Raw genomic sequence first — 12,910 nt, 5'->3', positions numbered from 1 at the left:
GCAAAAGCCATTCTTATGATGTTGACCAGTTAAGAATATGAGAGTTTCAATCAAAGATAGGATAATAGGAGATAGCAACATGGTTTCCACAGGTGTTTTTAACAAAACATTAGTAGTCTTTAGACAACAAATAAACCATAATAATCATGAGATAGTTAATACTTTGACAAATCACATGGCCTCAATTTTAAATCCTTTGTTGAGAACTACCCATGAAAGTTATCAATAGATAAATGGCATCCTAACTCGAATAGGAGATGCTTTGGCCATTCCTAGAAACCAACCTAACAATAGACATATAATTAAGGAAATACCCGTGCAAGAAGGACCTATTATTAATAATAATAATTCTGAAAATGAAGTTAATGTCACAACACAGTTAGTGAATGATAGACAACAACCAAACAATGTTTTGGTGAATAGAAATTAGAATGCAGATGAAGTTATGGTTAATATGCAGCAAAATCAGACACTTCAATGACAAAATGGCCCCAATAGAGAGATTTAGGCCTTGTAGCAATTCAAAATCCTTACATTAATCATATGATTGAACAAGCCTTGAATAGACATGACTTTGAAACAGGAAATGCACAACTACCTTATTTTGTTTCTGCCTTCCCTAACTATATTTTACAATTTGAGTTGCCAATGGGTTATAAGGTGCCTAAATTTTTGAAATTTATGGGGGTATTAGAAGAGTCTCATGTAGAACATGTAGCCGATTTTCAAATAGAATATGGTGATTTAGCCATTTACAAATTTCTTAAATTGAAATATTTTCCTAGTTCTCTAACAAAAAATGCTTTTACTTGGTTCATCACATTACTACCAAATTCAATATATACTTGGACACAACTTGAAAAGGTGTTCCATGAACATTTCTTTAGAGGAGATACTAAGGTTAGTCTCATAGATTTGAAAACTGCTAAACATTTCAATAGTGAAACAATTGATTTTTTAAATAGATTTTGAAAAATGAAGTCTTGATGTTATACTCAATTTTCTGAATATGAATTAGTTAGAATGTTGTTGTAGGTTTAGATTTTTCAATTTGAAAGAAGTTGGTAAATCAACAAGTTAGAGATATGGAACAACTAGCAGATACAGTAAGAAGAATCGAAAATAAAATACAAGAAAGAAATGAACAAAATATTTGATAAAAGTTTAAGGGAAAAATAATATATATGGAAGAATATAAAGATAATGATAATTCTATAAATTATCAAGATTTAGATGTTAATCATGAAGAAGACGAAATATGTGTGGTAGAATTACTGCTTGAAACTCCTTATACCTATTCCAATGTTAAAATTGGAGGAAAAACATAAATTTCATAATTCAAAATATAGTTTCAATGTTACTAAGGCAAATAAAATATTTGATGTATCATCAAAAGATAAACAAATTACTCTTAGTGATGATCATAAAGTTTCTTCTTCTGAACAAAGGAAAGGAAAAAGATATTGCAAATTCCATAATGTTTTTGGACATTGGACTAATAGTTGTTTACATTTAAGAGATATGGTCTAGAAAGAAATTGACGTAAGAAGATTGAAATTCGAAGAGAAACCAATGAAGGTGGATTCTGATCCATTCCACATATAGGCTAATTGTATCGAACCCATACAGATCATGATGATGGGAGCTTCGATAGTAACACCAAGGGTAGGTACTCTTTTATCTAAAGAGGAGGTCAATCAACCCTTGGAAGAATTCAAAACGGAAGAGGAATCAATTTTCCCACCTACAAGGAATCAATGTTGTGTCCTCGCTGCAGTGCTGCATTAAACAAGTCAGATGCTAAGGCCTTTGAGGCTTTGGAGATCAAAAGAATTTTCAAAAGATTTAGGAAGTAAATGGTAAAGGAAAGGAGAAACATAACATACATATGACTATAAGTCAAGTTCAGAGTCCTTATAGTTTCTCTCTGAGGAAGTCTTATCTTCCTCATGCAAATGTTTTGCCAAACAAGTGGTTTTGATCGGAGAATGAAGGATCCAATTCATGTTTTAAAGAATTTGAAGTTAATAATTTTGCAATTCAAAGATGAGGAACTACCATAATTCTCCATGGATGAATAGGAACATGTCAAAAATCCAGTGGAGGAGACATCGAAGAATGAAGAGGGATGCAATATTGGCGATGCAACAAAAGAGTGGTGTTAGACCTTTAGTTTTTGACAGAATAACCGAAGGTTGACCATGTGGTTTCGAAAGGAGAATATCAAACAAGGAACAAGAAGATAAGGAAATGATAACTGATTCCTTTGAGTATGGTTTCTAAGATTCATTGGAAGCCATATGTGGATTAATTTCGATATCACTCATAGAGTATGCTGAAGACTATCAAAATAGGAACATACTGAACAATTATGCTAGGGAAAATTATTTCGATGATCCTTCACTAAGCTCGAAGGCCATTTGGGTTACTTATGTTTCCTATTTTACTCCTCATCGGAATGTTGCAGTTTTTAATCCTCTTACTGATGACATGAGGTGTCATATGAAGCCATTTCACTTGACAACTATGGTGGAAGGGCTGCTTTCAACATCTTACCAAGATCTATGTTACAGAGGTTTGGTAGAAGTATAGAAGATTTGATACCTCATAATATAGTGGTGTCAGATTTCTGTGGGAAGCCCTCAGATTCTGAAAGGGTAATCTATTTGGATGTTTCAGTGGGTAATAGAAGAAGACATACAGTGTTTCTAGTGATGATGAGTTTTTTATGATGAATAAGAAGAATTGGAATTTTGGACAAAGAAGGTACAAAGGCTTCTCAGAAAGAGAAAATGATCATGAAATTTTCTTCTAAGAAGGAATTTCAGCAAGGAGAAAGCTCAAAGGATCAAGTCATATGCTTCGAATGCAATAACTCTGGGCACTACAAAATAAAATTCCTCTTCTTAAGAAAGACTCTAAGAAGGGAGATCACAAAAGAATAACAATGATGGTCACGTGGGATGAAATAGATTCATCGTTGTCTAAGAAATAGTAGGAACAAGCTGCCAGCATATGTCTCATGGTAGATTTAGACAATGAGCATATATTTGACTCTTAAAGCACATTAGAATTTTCAAATTCTAAAGAGTTAGAACAAGATTTTGATATAACCTGTTTAATGACTCTCATACTTTAGCTCATAAATGTGTTCTTTTGAAGGAACAAATTTCTAATGCTTAGAAAGAAAATAAGAAGCTTAAATAATGAGAATTTGTATAAGAAAAACTACTACATGCAAGAGAATCTTATTTTAAGCTCTCTAAACAACTAAAATAGAGAAGAGAAACTACAAAAAAAAGTTATTTCTTTTGGTCAAACTCAACTTGAAAATGAAAACAAAGTTTTAAAAGAAAAGGTTGAGAAGTTGTCAAAGGATTTGGCCAACTTTGTAGAAGGAACAAAAAATATTGATAAAACGATTGGAGTTCATAAAAGATTTTTTTTATAGAACTAGTTTATGCTCTAATAAGAACCAAAAGAGATTTTTTTTCAAAAGCTTGTTAAAACTAGAAGATTGAAAGAAAATGTTCCAACTATAGCAAATAGGGATAACACACCTCAGAATGTTACAGAAAAAAAGAAGATTTCCTTTAGAAAGATAACTAACATGAAAGGATCCCAAAAGCTATGGGTATCTAACATGTAGGAATGTGTCCTCCAGAACAACAAGAGAGAGTTGTGGTACATGGAAAACAGATGCTTCAGGAACATGTCTAGAGGAAAAAGCAAATTCCTCAACCTTGAGAAAAAGGAGGTTGAAGGGTTTATCGCTTTTAGAGAAAATAAAAAGGCCCTCATTAAGAGAATTAGTAAAATTGGTAAACCTAACTCTGCTCAGATTGATAATGTTTACTATGTGCAAGGTTAAAACATAATCTTTTAAGCATTAGCCAGTTATATGACAATGGATGTGAAGTTACGTTTGAACCTAATGCTTGTCTGATCAAAGAAACATCTATTGGAAAAAAATCCTATTCTCAAGGATAAGAGAGAGAAATCTATATAGGATTTGCCTACTACCTAGTTGGTCTAGTCTAGCAGCCTTTGAGGGTGATAAATGGTTATTGCACCTAAAGGTATATAGGTCACCTTAACATGAAAACTTTATCCAAGCTTTTTGAACATGAGAAAGATAAAGTGTGTGATGCTTTCTTCAAAGGAAAACAAACCAAATCCAATTTTCAACTAAAGATGCTATTGATCATCAGTTCCTTTCTTGTAGTTATGCTTGTTCTATTTGGAGTTGGCTTGGCTGTATTATTTAGTTTATTCTTGATCTCTCATCTTTCAAATTTGTTCTATCTATTTGTGCAAGTAGTTGGAGTTCTCAAATGAAAGATGTTATATTGTTTGCTTGTCTTCAGGTTTGGTAGGGTAATTGGCACTCTAGAAACTAGCAAAGATTTTATAACACTAAATAGCACATTTAGAGTCCTATTACTATGGGTGTTTCTTTATCAAAGGTTCAATTTCCATTAGTGGATTCTAGGTGCTCAATTTTTTCTCCACAAAAGGCCATCCTAGCTAGAAAAGAGCCTTTTGTATACGAAGGTCTGCTAGAGTTCACTTGGTAACTCTAGTTGCAGGGTTATATTTTGGGACTCTTTTTGTTGTTTTCGTGGATGTTTTGCTAAAAATACGAGTTTGAATTTCTCCTTTCAAGAAGAGCTTATTGATGCTATGGAATTTATTTTGAAATTACCTTTCATGGAGGATGGAAGAACTTATGTCTTGAATGTAACTCCCAGCTAATGGTGTAGGCCTTTTCTTGTTTTTTTATTATACCTTGGAAACTCAAGAATAGATATACATTGTTTCTTTCTTATTAACCACATGAATTACCTCTTCCCATGCTCTTTGTATGTAGGGTTTTTTTTTTGTGGGATTGTACTTCTCAGTTTATTTTTCAGAACTTTCACGTAATAGGACAGACTTACCTAACTATAGGTTTATTTGATATAAATTTCAAATATATATATAAGACAAGTATGTGAGTTTTACAAACAAATTGCTCTTATTTATCTTTTTTTTACATTTTTTATCTTCTAAAACATGTAATATGCCATATACATTAATTTTTATAATTTCACTTTAATTTATTATTTATTATATTAAAAGTAACCCGAGCCATTGGACTAGTACCATCTACTTTGGGCCAAAAGGTGAAGGAATCCATTTTGTTGCGAGGAATGTTAAAGGTGTGACTATAGGTTGATTGTCTATTGCCAAAGGAGGCAATTCCACAAGTTCTGAAGAAGTTGGAGTTGGTTGAAAATATGGTTTAAGAATTGAACAATGGAACATAGGATGTATGCGAGATTGTTCTGGCAGTTTCAATTTGTAAGCAACATTTCCCATTCGATCTTTAACTTGGAATGGCCTATAATAACGTTTAGCTAATTTTGAATATGATGATCCAGTGGCCGATACCTGACGATGAGGTCGAAGTTTCACCATCACCCAATCACCAATGTTAAATTGATGTTCTCTTCGATGAGTGTCTGCAATGTGCTTCATATGAGCCTGGGATTTCAACAACTTACTTCGCAACAAGGCAAACACAACTTCCCTTTGACCCAACATTTCATTGACAACCTCAATCTTTGAGGTACCTACTATATATTGAGGAAAATTAGGTGGCTTCCTGCCAAAGGTAATTTCGAATGGAGACATTCCAGTAGCTGAATGAGAGGACGTGTTGTAGGACCACTCTGCCTATAACAGGAAGCACCCCCATGATGATGGTCTTTTATGGACAAAGGCTCGTAAGTATTGCTCAATAATACGATTAGCAACTTCAGTTTGGCCCTCTGATTGCGAATGATATGCAAAAATCATTTTGAGTTTGGTGCCACTCAAAGAAAATAATTCTTGCCAGAATTTGCTGATAAACAATGGGTCTCGATAAGAAATAATACTTTTGGGCATGCCATAAAGTTTGCCAACTATCTCCATAAAAAAGAGGGCAACTGAGTGTGCAGTATGGTGTGTAGGAAGCATACCAAAATGAAGTCCCTTCGAGAACTTGTCCACCACAACGAGGATGTTTGTGTGACCTCGATAAGTAGGAAGACCCACTATGATATCCATAGATAAATCCTCCCATGGTTGAGCAGGTATGGGCAGAGGACAAAGCAACCCCGAAAGTTTTTGAGTTTCATACTTGGTATGTTGACAATCTAGACAACTATCAATAAACTTGCGAGTATCCTCGCGAATGGTGCTCTAGGTGAAGTTATCTTCTAAACGAGCCAAAGTTTTATGGACTCCCATATGGCCTCCTATCGGGGAATGATGAAATTTGGTTAGTAAGGCCGCAATGAAAGAGACTCCAGGCGGTAACCAAATAAGACCTTTATACATGATGAAATCTTGAGTCAAGAAATAATCAGGATAAGCTACTGGGCTAGCTTGAATTGTATAACGAAGTTTGACGAAGTCACCATTGGAAGACAACTTTTGCTTGAGTTCTGTTAGAAATAAGAAGTTCGTCATAGATAGCAAAAATAGAGAACCAGGCAGGGTGTCAGACGATCGGGATAGAGCATCGGCTACCATATTAGATTTGCATGTTCTGTACTGAATCGAGTAATCATAGCCTAACAAGCACACCAAATACAGATGTTGTTCAGGGTTTGAATCACCAGTGCCATAAGTTCCTTGAGACTGCGGTGGTCTGTTAAGATTACAAAGTGGTGGCCCAACAAGTATTGGCACCACTTTTTGACAGTTGCTGTGATGGCGGCGAGTTCACGGACATAGGTGAAAGAACACATTAATTTAGGACAAAACTGCTTGCTAAAAAAAGCTATGGGGTGACCACCTTGAGATAACACCGCCCCCATTTTAGAACCTGAGGCGTCTGTCTCAACAACAAAAGGATGTTAAAGTTGGGTAAGACCAAAACAAGGTGATTGCTTATGGCATCTCTGAGTGATTGAAAGGCACGGGCAGCTTCAGGTGACCACACGAATTGGTTGCGAGTCAGTAGCTTTGTCATTTGAGCTATTAAGGTGGCATACCCATTGATGAACCTTTGATAAAATCCTGCTAGGCCAAGAAATCCTTGTAGTGCTTGAGTTGTTTGAGGTTGCGGTCATTGTTGAATAGCCTGCACTTTTTCTGGCACCAGTTCAACTCCCTTCTCCGACACTAGATGTCCAAGGTATTCAATCTGATTCTAGGCAAAACAACACTTAGGCAGTTTGAGAGAGAATTAGCCATGCAAGAGGACCTGAAAAACACTTTTGAAATGCACTAGATGATTAGAGAAAGTTTTACTATAAATTAAGATATCATCGAAAAACACAATGATGTATTTACGCAAATAAGGCTGAAAAGGTTGATTCATGGTAGCTTGATAGGAAGACGGTGCGTTGCACAACCCAAATGGCATCACTCGAAACTCGTAGTAGTCTTGCTAATGTTGAATGCGCGATCACCCATGGTGGGTACGAAAAGCAGTCTTGCTAATGTTGGCTTCGTTCATTAGAATCTGGTGATATCCCTGCATAAGGTCCAACTTTGAAAACCATTTGGCACCCCCCAATTCATCAAGCAACTCATCCATAGTAGGAATCGAAAATTGGTCTTTGACCGTGATGGTGTTGAATGCGCGATAGTCTATGCAAAACTGTTAAGAACCATCACGCTTCTTCACTAGTAACACCGAAGAAGGAAAGAGGCTGGTGCTAGGTTGAATGAGGCCATGTTTCAACATAGATGCAACCTGAGATTTGATTTCTTATTTCTGGTAATAGGGGTAGTAGTACGATTGCACATTAACCGAAGATGAGTCACGTAGAAGGGTGATAGTGTGGTTGGTTGGACGAGACGGAGGTAAAGTGGTAAGTGGCTGAAACAGAGAAGAATATTTGTGAGTTAATGTGTTGATGGAGGTCATGTGGTGTGGGGTAGGCAAAGTTTGGTTAGAAGGGGGCTCTAAGCGAATGTGAAAGAAGGCATTGGTTGTCTCCAATTGGATCATGCAGCGAAGTTGTGGCGGAGAAATCAACTCAAGACCAGTCTCTTGGTCACCTTTCAACTCAATCATCTCGCCTAGATAAATTTCGTGGTTAATGTATTATAATCAGTGAGAATAGGGCCTAAATATTTTAGCCACTGTACTCCCAGGACCACATCAACACTGCACAAGGAAAGAACATGAAAATCAACAGGGAAGGAATGACCCTGCATCTGCACCACTACATTGTTATAGAGTTGGTGACATTCGAGTTCATCACCATTTCTGACTGTTACACGCAACGGGGTTGTATTTGTTGTGGAAAAGCCCAAAGCTAGAAACAAACGGTGTTGAAGGAAATTATGAGTGCTACCCCCATCTATTAAGATGCGCACTCCCTTATTGGAAATTAGGCCCATCACTCATAGGGTCTCAGGGGCAATATGGCCAGATAATACGTGCAGGATGATTTGGGCTAGGGGCAGTTCGTCAATTGGTTTGGGTGGATCTGGGTTCAGGACCGTGAGAGAAGGTTCCAGAGAAGCACCATCCTCATCTGCTACCAACAAGAACAAGCTAGAAGCACACTTATGGCCACGTGTGAATTTTTCATCACAATTGAAACATAACCCTTTTTCTCGCCGCAGAGAAAGCTCATCAGGAGAAAGATGTTTGAAGGGGATGGACGGAGACGGTGGTTTAGAGGGTATGGAGAGTAGAGATGCGGAAGAGATGGGTAGGGGTGGTTGAGGGCCTAGTGGACCAGTAGTGGGCAGAGGGGGTTTGTAGTGGCCAGAACGTCGAGCATCAAGGAATTTTTCCTCCTATAAGCAGGCTAGAGAGATTGCCTGAATCAACGATAAAGGTTGCAAGGCTTATACCTCGCAGCGAATCTCCAGGCTGAGTCCAAAGATGGAGCAGCTAAGCAGAAATGGCACCGAAAGTCTGAGAATCCGATTTGCGAGGTATTCAAACTCAGATAAGTACTCATTAACATAAGCACGTTGAGTGAGCTTAAAAAGCAGCCTTATAGGATCCTCATAAGTTGAAGAAGCAAACTGAGTTTCGAGGGCGTGGAGAAAGGCAGACCAGGAAGTCAACTGAGCATTGCAGTGCATCCACTGGAACCAGGCTAAGGCTGGTCCGTCCATGTAAAAAGAGGCAATAGTGAGTCATTCATGGTCTGAGGTGGCATGATATTCAAAGAACTGAGTAATCTTGAATATCCACCCAGTTGGATTGGAGCCGTCGAAACATGGAACCTCGAGCTTCAGACGATGTGAAGATTCCGAAGGCGTAAAAGTAGAAGGGTTGGTGGCAGATGAAGCTAGTGAGTGTTGGCTATGTTGGGTGGTTTCTAACTGGGTCATATGGTGAATGAGGTCGTCAATTTTGGTTGACATGGAAAGATAGGAAGATGTGAGTTTCGCAATGGCATCTTTGATACAATCCATCGTGGACTTGGAGTGAGTGGCTTCAGCCATTGATCAATGAAAGCACCAATGTTAAGCCTTGGAATTCGAGGACCAAGACAACTCTCCAGAAGGTAAGAAAGAAGGGGAAATTTCAGATTTTATTTTTTGGCCTTCCAAAGGAAAGATCATTCCTACATATATAGAGCTAAGTGCTTGGGAACAAGCTCCCGACAACACTAACGAAAAGGATAAAAACAAATAGCAAATATCCTAACAAAATGATAACAATATTATTCTTTTTAACAACCTACTATCTTATTAGCACATTTTGCTCATGCTAGCCATTTTGCACATAGTCCTTCAAGTAAGCTGGTGGTACACTCTTCCTTTTGGGCCTTGTAGCCCTTGCTTCTTGCAGACCCCCAGTATTAGCTGTATCAATCATGGTCATGATATTTAGATCGAATTATGGTTGTGATCAATGTTATCAGACTCAGACCGGTAATCCACCGATAATTTATTATGTGCAAAATGCTTTCATTCATATAAAGGTCTAGAGTTTGAACCCTTGGATGTGCATTTGGTGAGTTATTTTTAAATTTCAATGCTTTTAAATGAATGTTGTGTTGTGGTTTTGATTTCAAAATTCAAAAAGTAACGTGGAGAAGAGAAAGAGGCATGTTGCACGGGTAAGGGTGAAAGCATGAGTCATGGAGTGATGTTTCAGGTATGAGGAAGCATGAAATATGGAGTGACGCGCCCAACAAGTATGGAGAAGTGTAGAACAAATGCAAGAAAGTGTGAAAAACTGGTTTAAACTTAACCTGTGAGTCACCAGTTTTGATAAAAATCGGTTAAGTCTTACCAAGTCGCACCGTGTTGTATGCACAACTGTTTTAACATTTGGCTTAGACTGGTGGGACTATCGAGTCTTGGGCCAATGGGTCGATCTGGTTGGATCAATTTGGGTCTTATAACTATGGTCGTGACCCATTTCAACCTGTAGTTTTGCACTCTAGTAGCAAAATGTTTTGGCCATGAAATTCCTGATCATGGTCATGACTTGCACCAGACTTAAGACAACATCTTTTGTGATTTAGAATGTAAATTAGGCCCAAATCCTTGTCTTTTCTTTAGCCCATAATTTTTAAATAGAGTGCTCTACTTAGGATTATTCATTATGATCTTGGTTAGCTTACAGTTTATAGAGAGAGTGGATGATAGTCTTCTTCAACTCTTTTTGGTTTGTTATGTCTTAATCGATTTATCTTTATATTCTTTTAGTTTCTCTTCTTGATTTGTCTTCTATTGATTCCATGTATGCCAAGCTTTTAACCATCATATTCATAATTCTAAATGCTTATGGAAGAACTAAGAGTTGAACAAAATAGGAGTACTAATAAGGAGGAACTTAGATACATCTCTAATTTTTGGGAGGAAACAAAGGTTATCTTATTGGAGTCAAGTAGTGTAGAAGCAAAGACTTTGCCTTTGATGTTTTGATGATGCCATATGATCATGATGTTTTGATGCCTTATGAAAATGCTTTCTCAAGTTTAATTCAAGACAAAAATCCAAGAATACAAGATACAACATCAAGAAGATCTCTAGTGTTTTAGGAAGGGAATTCCAAATTGAAACAACAAAAGGTTTGGCCAAGAAATTTAAGCAAAAATGTCTTTTTCAAGAGATTTACTCTCTGGTAATCGATTATTAGAGGATGTAATCGATTACCAGGGGCCAAAATGATTTATAACAGCTATTAGAAATTTGAATTCAAATTTTACATTGTGTAATCGATTACACATGGATGGTAATTGATTACCAGCAGTTACTAAACATTTTTTATTCAAATTTTAAAGCCTGCAATCGATTACACAAGTCTTGTAATCGATTACCAGAGGAGATTTTCAGAAAATTATTTCCAAGGGTCACAACTGTTCAAAAGGTTTTTACATGGACATCAAAAGGTCTATTTATATGTGACTTAGAATACGAATTTGCTTAGAGTTTTTCAGAACAAAAAGTCTTATTCTCTCAAAAAGAACAATCATCTTATCCTCTTAAGAATTCCTTGGCCAATACACTTGCAATTCAATAAGGAATTATTTGAGTGCTCAATTGTTCAATCTATCTTTTTCAAGAGAGATTTGTTCTTCTCTTCATTCTATTTCTCAAAAGGGATTAAGAGACCGAGGGTCTCTTGTTGTAAAGAAATCTGAACACAAAGGAAGGGTTGTCCTTGTGTGGTTCAGAACTTGTAAAAGGATTTTGCAAGATAGTAGAACTCTCAAGCGGGTTGCTTGGGGACTGGACATAGGCACAAGGGTGTGGCCGAACCAGTATAAATCTGAGTTTGCACTTTCTTTTCCCTTAAACTCCTTTATTGTTTATTGCTTATTGTTTCTTTTCAGTAACATTAATTTGAATTATTATTTAGGAGTTCATTTTTAAAAGGAATCTTGGGTTTTTGGGATAAAATCAAAATAGAATTTTTTTTATTAAGAAAAGATTGTGATATCTTAATTCAACCCCCCCTTCTTAAGATATCTGAGGTCACTTGTCCAACAAGTGGTATCAAAGCTTCATTCTTGTATAAAGTTTAGAAGCTTCAAGAATAACGGCCTCAGCAAACTTCTTATTCCCAGAAGGAAATTCAATAAATAGGCCTCCTATTTTTAATGGAGAGGGTTACCAGTACTGGAAAACCCGAATGCAAATTTTCATTGAGGCAATAGACTTAAACATTTGGGAAGCCATAGAAATTGGACCTTATATACCCACCATGGTGGCTGGAAATACAACAATAGAGAAACCTAGAGAAGAGTGGTCTGAAGATGAAAGAAGATTAGTGCAGTACAATTTAAAGGCTAAAAACATTATTACTTCTTCCCTAGGAATGGATGAATATTTTAGGGTTTCAAATTGTAAGAGTGCTAAGGATATGTGGAACACTTTACAAGTTACAAATGAGGGAACAACTGATGTCAAACGATCTAGGATAAATACTTTAACTCATGAGTATAAATTATTTAGGATGAAGACAAATGAAAGTATACAAGACATGCAGAAAAGATTCACACATATAGTTAATCATCTTGCATCATTAGGAAGAATTTTTCCAAACGAAGATCTCATAAATAAAGTGTTAAGATGTCTAAGTAGAGAGTGACAACCAAAAGTGACAGCCATCATAGAATCTAGAGATTTGTCTATTATGTCTCTTGCTACACTATTTGGAAAATTACAGGAACATGAGATAGAGTTGCATAGACTAAATCAACATGAAGAAAATGATAAGAAGAAGAAGGGAATTGCTCTTAAAGCCTTATCTTCAATCCAAGAGGAAAGTGACATAGAAGATTCAATTGACTTAGATGAAGATGAAGATCTTAGTCTCTTTGTCAAAAGATTCAACAAATTTATTAGAATGAGAGGAAGCCAAAGAAGACAAAACTTCAAACCTAAAAGAAGGACTTAAAAGTCATCTCAAATCCCAAAATGCTTTGAGTGCAATCAACCCGGACAT

The sequence above is a fragment of the Glycine soja genome, chromosome 16, assembly GCF_004193775.1.
Source record: "Glycine soja cultivar W05 chromosome 16, ASM419377v2, whole genome shotgun sequence".
Classification (NCBI taxonomy): domain Eukaryota; kingdom Viridiplantae; phylum Streptophyta; class Magnoliopsida; order Fabales; family Fabaceae; genus Glycine; species Glycine soja.
This window is presented reverse-complemented; position numbering follows the sequence as displayed.